The sequence below is a fragment of the Dermacentor albipictus genome, chromosome 3 (assembly GCF_038994185.2).
Source record: "Dermacentor albipictus isolate Rhodes 1998 colony chromosome 3, USDA_Dalb.pri_finalv2, whole genome shotgun sequence".
NCBI lineage: Eukaryota > Metazoa > Arthropoda > Arachnida > Ixodida > Ixodidae > Dermacentor > Dermacentor albipictus.
Window position 1 is genome coordinate 60,376,412 of NC_091823.1, and position 20,057 is coordinate 60,396,468.

General features: G+C 46.6%; 1 protein-coding gene and 1 pseudogene across 3 annotated transcripts in view; both read left to right on the plus strand.

Annotated features, from left to right (window-relative positions):
* Nucleotides 1–20,057, plus strand: part of LOC135898758 (uncharacterized) — a 139,783-nt gene that overhangs the window by 90,552 nt on the left and 29,174 nt on the right. The window lies entirely within an intron of this gene.
* Nucleotides 8,601–8,782, plus strand: LOC135898823 (U2 spliceosomal RNA; annotated as a pseudogene).

Consider the following 20,057-nt stretch of genomic DNA (forward strand, 5'->3'; position numbering starts at 1 on the left):
TTTACTGCGTGTCTTCTTCCTCCTCCTCTTCAGCTGCAAGAAGAGCAAGATCGGCAGCGTCAGATGCCGTTCGTCCGTCTCCTCCCAACCTGTCTTCGCAACATCTCCCTCCCCCGCTTTTCTTCTCTCAACAGAGTCCTTTTCACTAGACCCTCTTCACTTTCTCGCTCCCTCTCCCTAACGTAGATTTCTTTTAGTTTTTGGCTTTCCTTTTTACGAAAGGCCGAAGCACTTAGTGCCGCGTACACGACGACGACGACGCGGGCGATGCGCTCCTCCGCCCATCTGCTGGCTCCCCTGTGCAATGCGCACCAAAAGCCCCCGCTGCCGCGCGTGCTTGCTTTCAAACCTGTTCGAACAAAAGCTGTGGTGTTATTTTTCCGGAACTTTTCTTGCGTCACTCCTCATGTTTAGCTCGTGGGTAGTATACACCCTGCTCGTCGATTGCTGTTGCATCTTTATCTTTAACATTAATTTTACTACGCTTTATTCTAACCCCGTAATTCTAAGATGTTGCGTGCGAGCTCATTTTATACGGCTTTAAAGTCCTCTCTCACGTTTTCCACAGTCTAGTCTGTCAACTTTTTCGCGATTTCACAATGTCTAGCTTCACCTCAAGCGTCCTCGCCTGATCCCCAGTACACATCGCTTACCTTTCACAGCAACGTTCAGCTCTCACAGCGTCTCGGCCTCAATCAACTTCGCCGATGCTCGGAGTTTCGTCAGCTTCACACAGATTAGACAATCTCTTACTGATTTGGGCGTATCTCTCGCAGTCTCGCTAATTTCTCATATGCATGCCCTACTTTCAAAAGCTCTTCTCTCTCTAAATATCTTGTACGCTTGTGAACGCGTCTCTATCCAACTATGTCCTTTCCGCATTCGCATATTTTATAAAAATACGCCCCTAAGGTGACGTGCAAAACGCAATTCCACGAAGAAGGCATGCCGCAAGGCAAGCCTCTCGACCTTTAAGTCTCCCTCTCTCTATCTCTCAAGCACTTAAAGATTGAGGAGGAGCATAAACGTGAACTGCGGCTTCTGCTTCGGGTCGAGCGAATACAACAGATCAATGCAGCTCCTGCGCCGACTGTTTCCTTTTTTAATTACAATCCTATATTGATGTCTTGAGATATAAACACGTAGGCGGTATTTTGAACAAGGAGAGAAATAGAACGTTGATATCACAGTTAAGACGTTACACACTCACAACTAATTTAACGCACCTACTAACCAGTAAAGCTTTTTGTTTATTGATTTTGTTGTCTTTCTTAAACCGAGAAAAATAACACAGCATAAGGTGAAAATATGCACGTCTGGCGCTGATTGGCTCGACCTACATATACGAAACCGCTCGCAGCGTTATGTAATTTTTCCGGAATTGGGAGCTTAGAAACGTTCACAATAACAGGACAAACGTTCATGCAATAGACCTCCCATTTATTTTGATGACTTTGCTTTCTTCGTACGAGCTAGTTTTCTTATTTATACATATATATATATATATATATATATATATATATATATATATATATATATATATATATATATATATATATATATATATATATATATATATATATATATACTCAACATAAACATGTTACGTCATACACAATTATTCTACGCCAACAAAGCAAGCAACACTGAAAACAACCATTTCCCCTGTAAGACGAGAGTCAGGTTTAACACTTTAGGTAGGCACTTATCCTCTCAGTGGTTGTCAGTTAAGCCTCGCATAAAGTTCGAGGTGTTCATATCACTTCTCTAGGCATGCAGTGTTCTTTGTCCTGGATGAGGCGTTGTCCTTGACAAACACTCGGGCCGACCGGCAAGTGCAATGAAATTCACTAAACATTCATTTATTGCGTCCACTGTGTCCAGCCGCTATTTGTCGTTTGCAAGGCTAAATGCGCAGATTGCTGCGTGCGTTCTGACAACTGCCTTTCTCACGCTTCGAGTCCTTTCTCACGCCATCGACAGTGACTGACACCGAGAGCGCACACGCGACAAGACGTTTGTTTTAGCGTTCGCGTGGCAGTACCTAAGCCGTTCATCAAGGAAACGCCGCCGCTGGAGCCAGGCCCGCCCTCATTTCGCGTTTGACAAAACGCAATCCTTTTGTCTCACGCCAATCTTCCTTCAAGGTAGCCAGAAGAATTTCCGCGCACGCAGTTGGTCCTGCTCTCAAACAGTGCGCCTTGGTCAAAAAAAAAAAAACACAGATAAGAGACAACCTGGATTTGCGTAGAGTTATTGCCAGCCTATTCTAATTCATAAGCAGGAAAAGGTGTAGGGCTACTGCAGAGTATTCACTATGATTACGGTAGTCGAAAACTGCGGATTGGATTCGTGACTGCTACGATATTGAAACGCTCGCGTGGTTCACAAAGGGGAACAGCCTCTTTGTTTGGCCTAACCTTCGGTTCCGCTGAGCTGCATTGCTTTTCTAAGCTCAGGGGAAAAGAATGCTGCAACTAATAAACTTTTAAGTTCCACATCTACGGCATGAAACACAGACAACTGCCTGTGCCGTGATGAATGAATGCAGGCCGCACCAAGTCGCAGTCGTTTTCGTTTCTTTACAGTTGGGCGACGCAGAAACAAAGAGTATTTACTTTTTCTTCGCGTACACCCGCGCGCCGTATACCGGTTGCAAAGGCTACAGCCACGCTTCGGAGATGACTGGGTGTGTTTCGCCTCGTTCCATTCGTTTATGCCCAATGCATTACGAAGATCTGGATGTTTTCGTCATTTCGCTGCCAGTTGTTCTTGCCGTCATTCGCGCATGTATTTAAAAACGAGCTGCTTTTCAAAACAATCTTTTTTTTTATCGCGCCGAGGCATCGTGAGCGTGGAAAGCCGGAGGATTGCGAAAATAAGAGGAGAGGCTATCAATTGCGCCTGACTCAAAGAGAAAAGATTTTTCTTTTTTTTTTTTGTAAATGACACCTATGCATGCAGGCTCCACGCGATATGGCGACGAGACTTGCTATCAACTTAAATCAGAAAAAAAAAATCAAAATAGATGGCGGGCATTAGGTTTACTAGGTGCGAAAGTACAATGCATCAGATAAGCACGAGGGTATTTCCGCGTTTTATGACGTGATTTCTAGACCACAGGAGGAGAAAAGTGAGCCAGTTACTGAGCCCTGTAATGGGCGAGACATCCAGTGACAAAAGACAAAAGCTTACACTGAAAATGCAGCCACTTTTGTTTCCATGTCAGCTGAAAGGAAGATTGGGTTAGAAAAAAAAAACAAATGAAAAGAATCACGTAATGCCAGCCTTAATCTGATTTGGAACCTCATAATCAACGGCGAAAAGGCAGCCAAGGATAGAAAATACTATAATTTTGAGTCACAACTTATCATAAAGAACACTGCTGGTTAGAGACGAACCGTTTTTCGAGCTTAAAAATAAAATGGCGTTGTCTATTAGAGAAACAATATATCTGTAATGATGGCATATTATTTGTTATCCAAATTATGCCCTTACCTTATGACAATGAAAATGTAACATCTGTTACTCAGAATCGTGGCTGTATGCAATGTACAGTGCAGGTATATGAACTACAGTTCGCTCTAAATAACATAAAGGGCATATCTTAAGTTGCTATACGGCAATATACAGCTATTTCTTTGTTAATGAACATGTGTAAGGAGGTGTTTGTGCTCTTCAGTGAGTACACCATATAGTAATAGGTTGGAACAATGACCTTTCCACGATCCGAAATTTCAAATGTAATATAGTTTCAGTTATTCTTGTGGTATGATATTTCAATAGCCAATTTATTATTGTGGAATCGTATGCAAAATTTTTCAATGAGCCACGAGATGAAGCAATTACAAAGAGGATCAGCATGCATTCAAAACTGCAACGCTGAAAACAAGACAAGTGCGGCGGGTATTTAGAGACGAAGTGCCTTCGGGGCAGAACGCCGAGTCTTCCAGCTCTACTCATTTTGTGAATTTCCTAGACTTTGCCAGTGAACTGCTGTTTCCTCCTTCACTGTGATGGAGATGGAGTCTCACATGCGTCCGCCGGACTCGGCAGTGCCCGCGGCGGCTGCCTCCAGGAAGCGCAACGGCACCGAGAGCGACACTGACAGCGACGACACCATGCAGTACTATGTAAGCAGTGAACATTCTTGTGACGACACCTTCGAGCTGGTGCGTAGTCGGAAAGCAAAGCGAAGGTTTCTCAGCGCATCCTCGAATTTGAGTGAGTCCACCGTGAGATCTTTGCGGAATACCGAGGAGCTCTCCATCCTGTTCGCGCCAGTCCTCGCTACTGACAACCTGAGACGTCTCAACAGGCAAGCCATGTCTTCACATCTAGAGGCACTGGTTCCGAATGAAATCAAAGACATCAGAGTGAACACCCGTAAGAACGTCCTAGTGATTGACGTAGAACATGCGGCTGCGTTGAATTCTTTGCGCAATGTCACGGAACTTGACGGGATGAAAGTCCGCCCTCATATTCCGCTGGACAAACAAGTCAGTATTGGCGTAATTTACGATGTTGACGAGGCCATTGTCGACTCCGATCTGTCGATCCTAATCAAGCCGGCTACAGAAAACACCATCATCACAAACGCGTTTCGTCTCGGCACGTCACGGTGTGTTAAGATAACATTTAAGGGCGAATCCCTCCCATCGCATGTAAAAATGAGCCATTTCCGACACGCAGTTCGCCCGTTTATACCAAAACCACTACAGTGCTGGAAGTGCATGAAGCTTGGAAATGTGAGTAGTGTGTGCAATAATACTACCGTCTGTTCTCGCTGCACTGGGCCCCACACAACTAACACGTGCGAGGCCAATGTGCTGAAGTGCACAAACTGCAGCGGCCTTCACGATGCATCCTTGAAGGAATGCCCTTTGATTCTAAAAGAATTGGCGATACTGAAGAAAATGGTTAGAGACCACTCGTCTCACCGAGAAGCAGCAACATCTATTAGGCGACGATGATCACGTCGCCGACGTCGATCAAGACACTCCAAAGCCTCAGCAGAACGCCAGCCACGTAGATTGCTACCCTCTCTTCCGCCCAGGCCAAACGCAGTCAGCTCAAAGGACGAAAGTGCATCGAACAGCACGGCTACTGACGTTTGGCCTGCATTCCGGAGGCTACATGCCCCTACTGAGCGAAATCAGAGTTCTGAAGCAAAAGTTCAACACTTCGTCTGTTCCTGATAAATTGTCAGACCAGGAGCAACAAATTGTAGTCATGATCAGCTCTCTGGTGAGTGCTATTCGTGTTCTTCTGGACAAGCTACAGACACCAACAGCTCGAAGTGCATTGCAAGTGCTGGATGCCATCAACCCGGTTGTAGCGAGCCTTCAGAAGTCCAGTGCTTGAGACCTTCTACAGGAGAACCATGGCTCATCGACAGCAACAGCGATCGTTCCGGGGTGATGTAAAAAGTGCCTCCATATTCCAATGGAATGCGAGAGGCCTGAGGTCACGTATTTCGGATTTTCGACAGTTCGTGTTTGACAACACATTTCCTACACTGGTGATCTGTGAACCGAGCTTATCAGCCTCCATAAAACTATCAGGATATGAACCTTTTGTTTCAACCACGTGTGTCCGTAGTAGTAACGTTCTGGTTTACATTCGCAAGGACCTTTCGTATTTTTCCCAACCCGTAGCGCTACACGACGGTAACCAATACGTCTGTGTTACTGCGAAAAAGAAGAGGCTGTCTTTTACTCGTATTGGAGTCTACCTTTCCCCAACAAGTCAGTTTGATAGCAAAAGACTAGAAGATATTATGGCTGCTACTCCCGGTCCTTGGATAATAACAGGGGACTTAAACGCTCATAACCATATATGGGGAAGCTCCAGGAAAAATTCTAGGGGCAGGTCACCAATAGCCTTTGCATCAGGCCAATACCTGTGTCTTCTAAATGATGGAAGCCCGACATTTCTGCAAGGAACCACATACAGCAGCTGCCTTGACTTTGGTGTCACGTTGCCTGACTTCGAGCGTGCAGTGGTTCACTGTTATTGAAACCCATGGAAGGGATCATATTCCGACCTGTGTGAGAATCGATGGACTACACGCCGCATTACGGGTTGTATCTCGCCAAATTGACTCGCCAGTCTTTCAAGATCGTATATAAGGCACATGCAAGAAACGTATCGCACGCAAATTAGAAGACATAATTGCAGACGCGATGCAAGATTGCAGGCGTTGCTTCACACATTCAGCAAGGCGTACAGAGAATGACATTGAGTTGGAAAGGCATCGTGCACTACGTCGCCGAGCTGAAAGGAGGTACAAGCGCACGAAATCAATTCTTGACCTTAGAAAAGCTCGGCGCATGCAAAAGAAGACGAAGCGCCGAATGGATAAGCTAGCGGATCAAAGATGGAAATGCTTTTGCGAGTCACTAGATCCCCGCAAGCCATTGTCCCGTGTGTGGCGTACCCTGGGGTCTCTGCTCAAGTCCCCAGCAAGGACGCCCTTTCAACGCCCTCGCTCTCTATCAAAACTACCGTGAGATAGACGTTGCAGAGGAATTTTGCGCGAAAATCGCTGGCGCCGCAGTTTTAGTCCCTGACATGACCTTAGGCGACATCCCCGGTCCACGAGGTACAAGTATGGATGATCCATTCTCTATGGAAGAGTTAAAAGCTGCTATGGCGCTCTGTAGGGGTTCGTCTTCACCAGGGCCCGATGGCATAACATATGCTGCTTTGCGCCACCTAGATCAAGAAGCACGAAGAAAACTCCTCAACCTTTTTTAATGGTTCATAGCGAGATGGTGTCGTCCAACAGGAATGGAAACGCAGCCGCCTGGCACCGCTGCTAAAACCAGGAAAGTCACCACTCGAACTGGCATCATATCGGCCTATAGCACTTGCCAGCTGCGAAGCTCATGGAATGTATGATACTCACGCGTCTGGAATGGTGCCTTGAACACCACAAAATTTACCCTGACTCTATGGCGGGATTTCGACGAGGCCGTTCATCGATTGATAGTGTCATCGATCTAGTATCATCTGTAGAACAGCAAAAATCTTGGAAGCTATTATCAGTAGCACTATTTCTTGACGTGAAAGGCGCTTACAACAACGTTTCCCATAAAATCATTCTATACGCACTTTTGACAGTTGAACTAGGAGGGCGAGTATATCGATGGATCAGTAACTACTTGATACAAAGGTCCTTGTTCGTACGTACGGAAGATGGTCCGACAACCGATCACTACACATGCTGAGGCGTTCCCTAGGGTGGTGTTCTAAGCCCTATTCTTTTCATCCTCGCGCTTCTTGGGTTGGCCGAATCCCTATACCGGAAACAGTGAGTGTTTCAAATCTACGCCGACGACATCTGCATCTGTACATCAGCGGTCACTCGCCTGCAGGTTCGCGCAAGCTTAAGTTTTGCTTGTATAAAATTATTATGAACTCGAAGTCGTAAATTCCTTGTATATGACGATATTTAGGTACCGGTTCTTGCTTCACTGCACAATTCCTCAGATAGCAGGGACGGCCTCCGGCACATATTTAAGACTCGTACAGTTGAGGCTGCTATAAGTAGGATCCTTCGTTATAGGGATTTCTATTGTAATAAACATTTATGAATCAATAACTTATCTTACATGCCCAGGAACAATCAACGAGTGAATAAATAATAATAATAATTGTAATTATAATAATTAGTCATTAATAATTAGTCGCGAACAATATGTAAGAGAAAGTTTCAGAACGCAGGCTTAAGGCTTGTGTGTGTCGCCGCGTGGTTGATATTGGCAGGCTCGGTAACAAAGTGAACCAGTTAGCAAAACAGAGAACTTGGTCTCAGAACCATCAGGGAAAAAAACAATATATTATTCATATATTGTAGTATACAAAGGAATAACATATATATATATATATATATATATATATATATATATATATATATATATATATATATATATATATATATATATATATATATATATATATATATATATATATATATATATATATATATATATACATATATATATATATATATATATATATATATATATATATATATATATATATATATATAAAAATTATGGGGTTTTACGTGCCAAAACCACTTTCTGATTATGAGGCACGCCGTAGTGGGGGACTCCGGAAATTTCGACCACCTGGGGTTCTTTAACGTGCACCTAAATCTAAGTACACGGGTGTTTTCGCATTTCGCCCCCATCGAAATGCGGCCGCCGTGGCCGGGATTCGTTCGATCCCGCGACCTCGTGCTCAGCAGCCTAACACCATAGCTACTGAGCAACCACGGCGGGTATATATATATATATATATATATATATATATATATATATCATGAGCCATTCCACTCTGTGAAAATGGATGACCAGCTAAGCTGTTTAGCACACGTCACAGAGGTGACACGGAATTTGTAACAAAGGTACGAACCCATTTACCGTGATTTCTATATACGTTCGCGTGGACGACAGGACCACCGCCTCGAGGAGCCGGAGGAAACTAAACACGCGTAACGTTTTGACCTGACCGCTATCATGGGAGAGCGGAAGGAAAGTAGATACGCAATCGCTTTGAACGCCGGCAAAGAGAAGGTGGTGTGAAGGTAGACATGTCGGACGCGTGTCAAAGTATAGTATCTGTTCTTATCAGCTGAATATGTGATACGTGTTCTGTTTGGACCCTAGATATTAAACTCATTTTTGCCAGTTGACAGAGTGCTTGAAGCCTGATTCACCTCCACCGCGGGTCGGCCCGGTATTGCACCATCTTTGGGATCGGCCTACGGTTTTTGCTCGCGCAGAATAAAATGCATGGAATCCTAGCCATAAACAGCTTCGCTGTAGAAGAACACCAACGGAAATGACGAAAGAGAGCGGCAGAAACGCGACAGAGCGTGACAAACCGTCGACGTTGTCGAAACGTGCACTACTGAGGTTTGGACACCAGGCCAGCGTTCGATGCAGGCACTCCGACGTGACAAATCAAGCTTGCGCACAATTGTGCAGTGCTGTTCTGTCTAAGTAGGTAGCTGCGAAAAGCTTGAGGTATATATTGCCCTAGTAACGCCAAAGGAGCGTCGTCCCTATGTAATTTGTGGTCGGGCTTTAGTGAAAAGTGCGCTTCGGGGAGTCAGTGATAGGAGCGATAGGACTTTCATCAGCGATGCGGAGGAAAATGGCTGAAAAGTACCAATGTCTGCTAGCCGACGACGTAGCTCTGGAATAATTTTAACCACTTGGGGTTTTTTAACGGGCACTTGAATCTAAGTGCACGGGTGTTTTCGCATTTCACCCCCATCAAAACGGGGCCGCCGTGGCCGGGATTTGATCCCGCGACCTTGTGCTCAGCAGCCCAACACCATGGCCACTGAGCAACCACGGCGGGCAAAACATTGAAAGCGATTGCAAAGTTCTGCGTTCTGCCTAAGCTCTTCCGATGGCGTTCAAGAGATACGTGGGGCGACTTGTTGGTGCAAAGTAGGCCACCATGCAACTGTTGCTGCGCAGTGTAAACAGCCCTCGTAGCTACCAGGCGCCTCGCCACACACGCGTGATGAAGAGGCGGAAGAACCTTCCTGAAGGACCTGCTACATAGCCCGCAAGGGAGCTTCACGCCCCGCATTTCTAAGAGTTCCTGAACTGCTTGACAGCCGGCGAATACCCCAGTGAGAGTTAAAGACGCTCAGGCGGAGCCATTGTCAGCCTCGATCGTCAGCCTAAATCTACCTGTAGCTAAAACACACCACCAACACTGTCAGGCCAGGACCGGAAGGCAGAACGCTTCTCTGGCTTTGCTGCGAAGCCAATTGTGAGGAGCGTGAGGATGCGCCCACTTGGCTTCGTCATTTTTCGCTGCCGAATGCACTGCGGGCCTCTCGCGTCTCTGCAAATGCCGCCGACGACGCGAACGCACCTGGAGTGTCCGTATAATTGCAATCGCCATAGAACAAATTATAATAAATGCCGTGCATCAGGCGTGCTGCATCTCTGGTAGCGTGTCCTCGCTTAAAATAGCGTGACGCTCTCGTATGCGGAGGTCGAGGAAACTGTGCTATAGGTCATTGATTTTGATTAAATACGCGTGATGCGACTCACAGTTACACAAAAAGAAAAGCTCAACTGTACGTGCGTCTTCAAAGCCAGTATAGTGAAACATGTGGAGTGCTAACACACCGTATGTGGGGCGGCGAAATCAGACGGGACAGACGAGACGAGATAAGCGGCCAAGGCCCCAGTAAGCGCGCGTTTGCTGTCGCATATTTCGCGAAAGGTGGTTATAAATTTCGCGTAAGTGCAGCGAACGTTTACATTTAGACGCACTCACGACAGTGACATTTCCCTAGTATGAAACAGGGAAGGGTCGGCGTTTTCCACGAGGAAAACGCTGCAGCAGGTGTTATAAATTGGTCTAAATGCCATTAACGCCCCCGTTCTCTCTGTTCCGGGATCTCCCGTGCAAAGCGCGATTTTAAACAGGTAGCGTGACGAAAACAAAACGAAGGTAAACGAAATTATTTTCTCCACGTGTACTGCGGAGCAGCTATGCTGGAATCTTATTATTGTTATTCGTCGTAACCTAGTTCTGAACTGCGCAAGAGCAAGACGTGACGTGCTTAGGGAGAGTGCCCGCGTATACGCGACTCATTCCGTACATGCACCGCACATCCATCACGCGAGGCGGGGCGACCTGACGGCTCCGAAAAGTCGGTCTCCTACGTGCCACTCTGGCTGTGTATACTTCAGGTCGACCTTTACAATTCCTGAATGAGCGCGAGCGCGCGCAAATATAACGCGCCGAATTCGAATCTTCCCCAGGAAACGTCCCACGGGCCCCACGTATACCCCTTCTTCGGACAACTCCGAGTTATAAATTCTTCAGCTGTGGCGGCCGCGCGTAAGGCACTCGGCTCTGCCTTGCAGCGGATTCTATGCGTGCTGTCGCTGCATGTGTGAGGCGCTTTGAACTCGCGCTAGTGTGACTTCTGTGCCATCCCGTGCACCCGCGTGAAAGCGGGGCGTATGAAAGACCGGACGTATAGCGTCAGCGGCACGCCGCACACGGGTGAAGAAATGATTATTCCGGCTCGTGAAACTGTCAGAGCGGGTAAAGCGCGCGCACAATGGTGGAATCGCACATGCCGGAGGAAGTCGTCACCTATGTACGCGAAGGATATACAAAGGAGCGCCTGGAATGGCGGAAGTCTCGAATGCAAACATGACTGGAGAAAGGCGTGGCCTAAGGCTTGTGAAGAAGACGGCCCTCCATTAGTTTTCTTTACGCAAGCTGCGGTAAACACCAGCTGTATGCATCACGTTTTGCGTCAATGTCTGAAGAGATTGTACGTAGATACAGGAATATAAGCACAGTGAAGAGAGCGACCGCCCGGGACAGGCTTTGGTTCCGGGTTTGATATCCAGACAAGGACGAATTTTCCCTCAACTGCAAAGCAATTACTTTGAGAAACCCGTATTAGATTTTCTTTGTAGCTTCCTGTTACACTCAAGTGGATCATAGACTTCCCTTTCATGAGTCTTACTCCATTTTGCGGGCTCCCGCCGATGATCTGCGATATATCACAAAGGCATCTTAAAGGCCGCCCTTCTGCCATACTCATTTAGTTACTTCGTGACGCTATCTTGCTTTCCCTCCCTCCTCACGTGATCGCACTTTCGATCAGCCTACCCGACAGTATTGTGACATATACGGATCGCGCGAAACGTTGGCTAAAACAAACTACTTTGAAACTCAAACGTGACGCCTAACTTACAGTACGTGGTGCAATCGCCTCTTTTTCTTCACTATATGCATGTGTATATCTTCAAACTTCACTATTTCGAGCATTCTAAATATTCATATTTCTTATCGTTTTATGCTGTTTTATGATTTTGATTAATATTCACCCGATCTCGTGTGTACAACGCCCTGCTTTCCCATTAAAGCACGTGCATATTCGTACTACGTTTGTAAGTTAATACGTTTTCATTATTTTGTTCCCACCTCTTCTTATGTAGTGCCTTCGGGCTCTCAAGGCGAAAATAAATTATACGAAAAACATGCGCGGGAGCCTATGAGCAGTGCGTCTCAATCTTTATGGAACATGTTGGCGCTAGTTCAAACTTGATAGTCGTTTTTTATAAACCTCTTAACGCGCTGCTTCCAATGACTTTTTTTCTTTTCGTTAAGCCCCGAAGAAAATTCGGAACGATTTGCCATCCGAGTGTTCTCACAAAACAGCCAACACTTCTTTTTTAGTATGCAGGCAAAAAGAATTAACCAAATTCGAGTGTTACTGCCCTGCTATCTTCTATATAGCAATGCCTATACAGTCATAATGTATGGTACCATGATTTGCTTATACTCTCAATCTTGAACGCTTTACTGCCGCATAGCATTCTGCGAGTAAAATACACAAAACACGTAAAAGCTCGACGAAAAAAAGGATGTGTTAATGAGCTTTCTAAATAGAGTAATGACAAACCGTGCAAATAAAATTAATGCTCTTTTCGCGACTTACACTGGGCTTGAACGATCACGGTGTCATAGTTAGCTCCGCTAACTTCAATACGAAACGACCTCTTGAGGCCACTTAAACCCGCTACGTTGAATTTCGTACAGATTACCCACTTTCTTGGTGTCTCGTATATGTGGATAAAATATGCGGCTTAGAAAATTATGTCATCTGTGTATTAATGCGATTAGCATTCTTAGGATACTTCCTGAACATTTCGTTAGCTACGTATCCGTGTATTTAACCGTTTTCTCGCCAACTTCAGTCACTGGTTAGACCATTGTGTAATGGAGGGCATCATGCTGTAGTGCTGAGGGAACCGGGTTCGTAGCCAACTTGACTGTGAAAAATTTTGTGAATACCTATTCCCTGACTTTCGATAATCTTCTGTACCCAGTGTTCACCGTTTATAATTCATCACAAACCACTCTCAATAGTCTACCTCTGTCAACCCTTCCATTTAGTGTATTGTACGTTTATGTATGTCCTGTTGCGTTTTTACCTTTGCAGCTTTTGTTTGCTTGTTTCCAGTTGTACAAAATCAACAATGTGTGGTTGTTGGCTTTATTTGTGCGTTCTTAAGCACTTTTACACGTGTTTGTATTGCCCCCCTCCCCCCCAAGTGCAATGCCCTCGAGCCTTCAAGGTGATGATTAATGAAACAAAATGAACTTGACTGACTGGATGTGGGGTGCTGGGTACGTGCCACTCTTCAATGAACCTCTTGTATGCCAACTTAGGTCACTGGGGCTGTGCCACTAAGTATGTGGAGCGATTCAATGACAAGAAGAACGCCGTTAATTCTTTTTTCGGTGCTGGGTGAAATCGAACCCGCGTCACGTCTATTCTGACAATCTTACCTGAATATATGTTCACACACGCGCCGCAGGCGCACTTTGCGGCGGCGCCATTAGATGGCGCAGCCTGTCCAGCGATAAGCGCTAGAGAGGATCCCGTCTACATGCATACGCGCCTCATACTTGAGGCGTTTCGGCGTTAGTAATAAATACGCTGTGTCGCTGCATTGCTTCAGTGCTAATGGCATTAACGTCAACATTCATTGGGAGACAACTTCTGCCGGACGCTTTTTTTGCTTCATCTGTGCGCCTCTAAAGCTTCGACCGCATCGCGGCCTCGTCTACGCGTTCGGAGCTTACTACACGCGCATGTGTCGGGACTCAGTACAGTGCATCTTCATCTGTTGTCTTTTGTGCCACAATTATATGCGGACTTACTTTGTTCCTTTATCTAAATCAACTCTATATTTTCATAACCTGAGACGTATTTTTTTAATTTGCAATATCTTTCTTAATATTATGACTATTCCGCGAAAAAGAATATAGCCTTCAACATCATAGGTGACTAAATTTATTTTATTTTCATATCAATAAAAAAGCTGAGGCAGTTATTTAAGCTTCGTCAGTTACATTATATACAGATTTTTTTTAGTATGCTGTTCGTCGCTGTTATCATCACCGCTGCGCAGTTTATTCACGAGCTCAAACTGATAACATATGCTGGTAACCACGCCCATGCGGCTGCAGGTGCATTATGCATCTGCGTCGGGCTGTGCCCTTGCAAAGCGCCATACATCATTAGATATATTTTTTTTCTTACTGCGAAGGTATATATCGCTCTCCAATTCGTCCGCTCGTCCGTCTGTTGCCTGAACGACAAAAACTCCCCCGGTGCCACCCCATCCGCATGCATGAAAAAAGAAAAAGAGAGCGGCGCGATTGGCTACTCCAGTAGTGACGTCGTTGCTCTCCGTCGCAGCCGAGCGCGCGTGCAGCTGTTTCTGCCTGGCTCCAAAATGGGTAGGCCACGCGTCATACGTACTACTGAAGAGCAGGCAGCTTTCGATCAACAACGCTGCGAGCAAAACCGGGAACGAACGTGTCTACGCCGTGCCGATGCTGTAGCCCAAACGCAAGGACAGGCTCGTGCAGCCGAGCGCAAGCAGCAACTGCCTACCGAGGATCCGGCAGCCATCCAAGCCGTCGTTTAATGAACCGTCGGGATTAACCCAGTGATAAACACCGGGGCCGCAAGTTTCAGCTTTGCTGGTTAACCATCTGTAGAAAGTGCTGGGGCATTTCTTTTTGTTTTGGTTTTTTGCCACTGTCAACACGCATGCTTCATACTCAGCGCTCGTCCTTGTCACCTCGTTTCCGTGCGTGTCCTTTTTTCGCGCTGGCGCCTTTTCAAATATGTACCAACACGTCCAATTCGCCACATCTATCAAGTTCATTTCTAGTAAAAAGGGCTATTTCTCGTCCTGTAGTCTGTCCGACCCATGCGCTAACGCTTCAAGCATCGCGGTCTCAGTATATATGCCGTGCTCGAGAACTTTCTGTCTCCGGGCCAAGCAGCTACGTCAAGAAGTCAGCGTGTTGTTCGGTGGGCTCCCGCCATCCGCCGGCCATAAAATACGTCTCGTCAGCTCTTGCGGTCTGAATGAAGATGCCAGTCAGGTTTGTACCGAGATGCTGTGAGTATTCAAGTATGCAGTAGGGCACACATTTCCTCCCACCAACGTGAACTGCCGGCCTTGCACATTCTTGCCGACCAAACAACGGAGTTCCTCTGGCACACAGCTGCTGGGAAGATTGAGGTTCCGGTCTAATCCGGGTACGCAAGATCAGCGCTCGTCCTTGTCGTCACGTCTCCGCCCGTGTGTGTGTGTGTGTGTGTTTGTGTGTTTTCCTGCTATTATTTTAAATATGCCCAATCCGCCCCACTTCACACCGACGTTTAAGCACGCCTGTGCGGTCGGCTCGCGAACTCGCCATACAAAGGCTGCTACTGTGAAGGTGAAATTTCCTCTATTAGTCGGCACTCTGTGTGCTTTAATGAGACCCAAATTATTCATTGCATCTTTAATGAGCTTCAAAAGATAACAGTGGAGTTTCTGGATGCTCGCCATTATGAACTTTGCAAAGGGAAATATGGAAATCTAGAGAACATTGGCTTGATAAGAAAGGTATATATTTACCAGACACTTTACTATGGATCTCATTCTTCACGCGCATTTCCCACCGACCGGTAGTTGTCGAAGCAAGGTCATGGCGAGAGCCAGTTTACTAACATCTAAGGAGAACAATGAGCACCGCTTAAATCAAGCTGCCATTTCAGGCCTTTCCGACTGCTGTAGGACGGCTTTGCATTTTATGCACCAAGACTTATTGTAGAGAGAGCGGAGTGGTAAGCGAGGCACACCGGCGTGCTCTTGCTGCTGTTGCTGTCACTCCTTAGCGTTCGCTGCCAGTCGGGCAAGACCAAGCAACTCGCACGACTCGGTCGAGCGTTTAAAGGCTTTCTTTGTTCTTTGCTTGTTACGGGATGGCAGCCCTAAAGCAACGACAAGCCAGCCAAACAAAGGAAGTGCGTATCCTACCGATCACTGCTGTGGCCGTCGTCTTCATGTGCGATCCATTGGATTACCACTTTGCCTTTCATTCTCCAACTCGTTTCTTTCTTAATTTTGATATGCTTATGTACATACTATGCATCGAACCATCTTACATACTCTGCGTAATGCTAAGAAAAACTGTAGGAGGAGCCGTTAAAATGAAGAAGAGCCAATAACCTATTAGGGGGCAATGCTTTTCAATGCGTATGCTTTAAACGCCGTTTCTTTTAACCTTTAAGCAGCCTTTGAAGCGAGTGACGATGCAGTCCTCCTATATCACTAAATTAAGCTAATGTCAAAACATTCGAGAGTAGTTGATTAATCCCAACTATGCCACCGAATTTTCGCTGAAAAAGAAATCTCGAAATGTTCAGGTACAGTCGAAGGGTAGGTAATCGAGGAAATGGAAGTCACCGTAAGAGAGTAGAGAGGAAGGAAAGGGACCAATCACGTCCTGAAAACGGCAATATCAGTACCTCTTAAACCATCATGAATCGCATTGAAGGGCGAGGTTCTTTCAGACTATGGTGTAGCGAGAAATGAACTAATGTGAGCTTGTAGCCTTCAAAGCTTAGAAACATGAAGTCACATCGGCAATACACTGTCTTGATTAAGTTTGTATACCATCTAATACGAACTTTCTACTCGCTTCCATTTTTTGCAATCAGCGGAGTCTCGGTGTGTTGCCTCAGTATTTCCAAGACAGCGTATCCGGACAGCCTTCAAGGCTTTTATCGTGCCGTTAAACATCGGCACTATATCCTGAAACGTCTCTGGAGACTAATTGCCCCTGTAGCCAGATACGCTTTCTTCTGCCTCGTGTAACGCCTCCAGAGTCAATTTCCAAAGAAACGACCAGCGCAGCTGATTCGCAGTCTCGCGCTTGCATACCTAGTGTCTGCTACGTCAATTTAGAAGAGCAATCTAAAGTGCTCAAGCGTTTACCGTATGGCGCGGACATTATTAGCCTATCTGCGATCGATCGTAGCACAGGTGGCAACTGCCGCCGAATTCATCGCCAGGCTGCGATGAAAAATGCCTCTTACTGTCCTTTCTCCCTGCTTTCGCATCCGATGCCGTTCGAGCGATATTGTCGCAATCGCAGCGTTCGGCCGACCCATACCGGTCCTCAGTACGGGAAAAAAATGCCTAAACATGTCTAAAGAAGCAAATGTTCGCCTCTGCTTATGCCGCTGCTGCCACGCCACCGTCACTCCGCTGGGTCATTTCGAGGCTGTTGGCTGCTGCTACGATGGCGTCCGAAGGACGCGGCAGCCTTTCGTAGTCTCGGGAAAAAAAGGCTCGCGCAGCAGCAGCGGCAGCGAGCAATTTCATCGCACGGGCCATTGGGCCCTTTGTGCGGAGCGTTATTCGAAGGAAATCCCCGCTCGGCCGCCGTTTTATCACGCCCTTCCACGTCTCTCGCTCGCCGCCTTCTCCTGTATGGTACGCAAGAAGTAAAAGGTTACACCGAAAGCGGCGCCGCGTGCGGCCGTTTTACTTGCTTTTCCTGTTTTCGGTCACCCTCGACCGACCGACCGGCCGGCCGGCCGATCGACAGCGACCGGACATTCGAGAAGGTGAGAAGGGGGGGGGCGGGGGGGGGGGCGCATAGTGGCGCGCGCTCCCCTGTGCACTACGCGGACCCTGTTCCTTGCTTTAGCTCGAGCCGCCGGCACTGCTATTATATTGGCCGCGTGCCGCGCAAAGCGCGCACGCTCCGACCTGCGGGGAATGTCGGGGCGGATGAATTCTGGCTCGCCTTGCTCGCGTGCCTTGCTCTGTCGCCGTCGGCCGGCAGGGGAGCAAGCAAGCGAGAAACAAAAAGAAGCATAGAAAAGAACCTAAGCGTACGAATAACGCAAGATACAAGAACGGAGGAAACGGATATGCGCGGCGTAATTCTACTGGGCGGCAATTTGCGTCGTGCGGAGTGGCAAATGCCCAATGAACCGCAGCTATGACATGCGGAGTCCGTGATCAAGTTCGTATATCGTGCAGTGCGCGAACTTCTAGCGTCCTGCTTCTTGTACCGATTTAAACGCATGTGTTGCTCTTTTTTTTCTCTCTCTCTCTCGACGGGAGATTCACTACGACCGAGATTCCCTCGAAGGAAATAAAAAGTGACACAAACACCACATCTACTGATGTACAAGACGTGTTATAAGATGAAAGACCTGTTGATATTTATTGACTGAGGCGAGTTTGGGAAGTTTGGCCAGTGATGGGCCTGCTAACGAGCTAACATCAAAAAAGAACCTCGGTGAGTAATACATGAAAAGAAAAAGAGAGAGAGGGCGCGGGGAAAAGAAATCTACATGTAAGTCAAGCATAACCTCCGATATTCATGCATACTCACAGAGCACGATATATTTAGGACACATGAATATCCAATATTAAAGTCAGTGCAGAATAGGACAGAGGTAGAAACAGAAAAGTCCGACTTGCTACCCTTCACTGTAAGAAAGGAAAAAATGAATTTAAATAGATAGGAAGGGAAAATTAGGGATCATTTGAGAAACAGAAATCGGCGCACAAAGCTCTGAGGTGGTTCGCGTCACTGTCACAGTTTGTCTCGCAGGCCTGAAGGCCTCAGGAAGTCAGCTTGCTCACTAGGTTCCTTAAATGCATACGTTAATTGTGAGCAGTATCCTAATACTTTTCGCTCTGACTAGCGTGGTGCATAGCAACTGACTCTCCGTGCTATCACGCTGGCAGATATCATTTCACCACAGCCAACCATGGCAGCTAGGGCTCTTAGTAATTCGGATGAAGAAACGAGTGTGAATCGGTAAACACGATACCAAGCCACGCCTTAGTACACGTTTACAACAGTTTCTTCACACCTTGGTAGTCAACAATAACAGCGCGCTACTACAAATAGTGCATGTAAGTCAGAGACACCCCATTCAAAACAAAGTTAAGGAAAGTATTGTTTCAAGTCCATATGATCATACAGAAAGGGAAATTCTGAATGTGCACGGGGCATGGCACCATTTGAGAGACTACATAAGGTCTACAAGAAGGTCCTGAAGTACAGTGGCAGCCTGTATTTGCCTGTATGTATGGCCATCCCATCCGCGTCACATTACTTGGAGTGGACTCCTGATCATTACGGAGTCGAAGGGAATCATAGAGCCCAGGACGTTGCTCAAAAACTCCCGTCCGCACCCCCTCCCCTCCTTCCCTCCTCTTGGAAACGCCACCCATACCGCGACTACTGAAATCACAGCACAAAAAAGAACGTCTGGAGTATAGGGCTGAACAGTACAGCAAGCTTACTGCTGCTTCCGCAAAATGTGGCGCATGGTTCTATATATATCAGATGTACTTTCGCCCCACACCTCACATATCATAGAGAGAGAAAGAAAAAGAAAAGTCTAATTATGCGAACTCCGTAGAGGTCAGCCTAAGGTACATTGCCTATATAGCTAGCTGCTCTGCGCTAGGGGAAAGAGAAGAGGTAAAAAAAGAGGGAAGAAAGATTGGCGTGATGGGTGGCAGTGACGACCGAAGGAGGATGTAAATATACAACGAGCAATCACGTCTACTAAAAGCCTACAGTTGAGGCCCGAACTTTTTAAAAAGTGAAAGAATGCATGAATAGCCAGAAAGTGCGATTTAACGTCTCGCCAAGCGCCTAAAATAACGTCCTGCGACAACGGTGGGCTGTCGTGGCGCGTAAGGTCATTGCTCAACTTTTGTCGGTCTTCAACGTGCTGAGAGCGGTCACACAGCTAATAACCTATGTCTTATTCACATTGCACAGGTCACAGTCTGAAAACTCAGTGCGTCGCATGAGATACAAGTACCCGCGCCTAAACGCCGCTCCCACCCTAAGTCTCTGCAGAAGTCTGGCACAGCTGCGCAGAATTTTCGGTGGTAGCCTGAATTTCAGGGTGTGTCCACTCTCTGTGGCGATTATCCGGATTGTGCCAGTGCTTTTTTGTCACTTTTCTGGTGACACTTGAGAGAGGGCAGTTGGCACATACCATAGAGTTTCAGACAATTACTAGAGGGAACTGTGGGTGGCGCTAGTGCCTACGAGAGCTGCAAGCTGGGCAATTCAGCTAGCATGGAAATGATGGCTAATACATGGATTTGCCTAAACTTAGTCCTTCTGGCTTTAAATGGCTGCGTGAT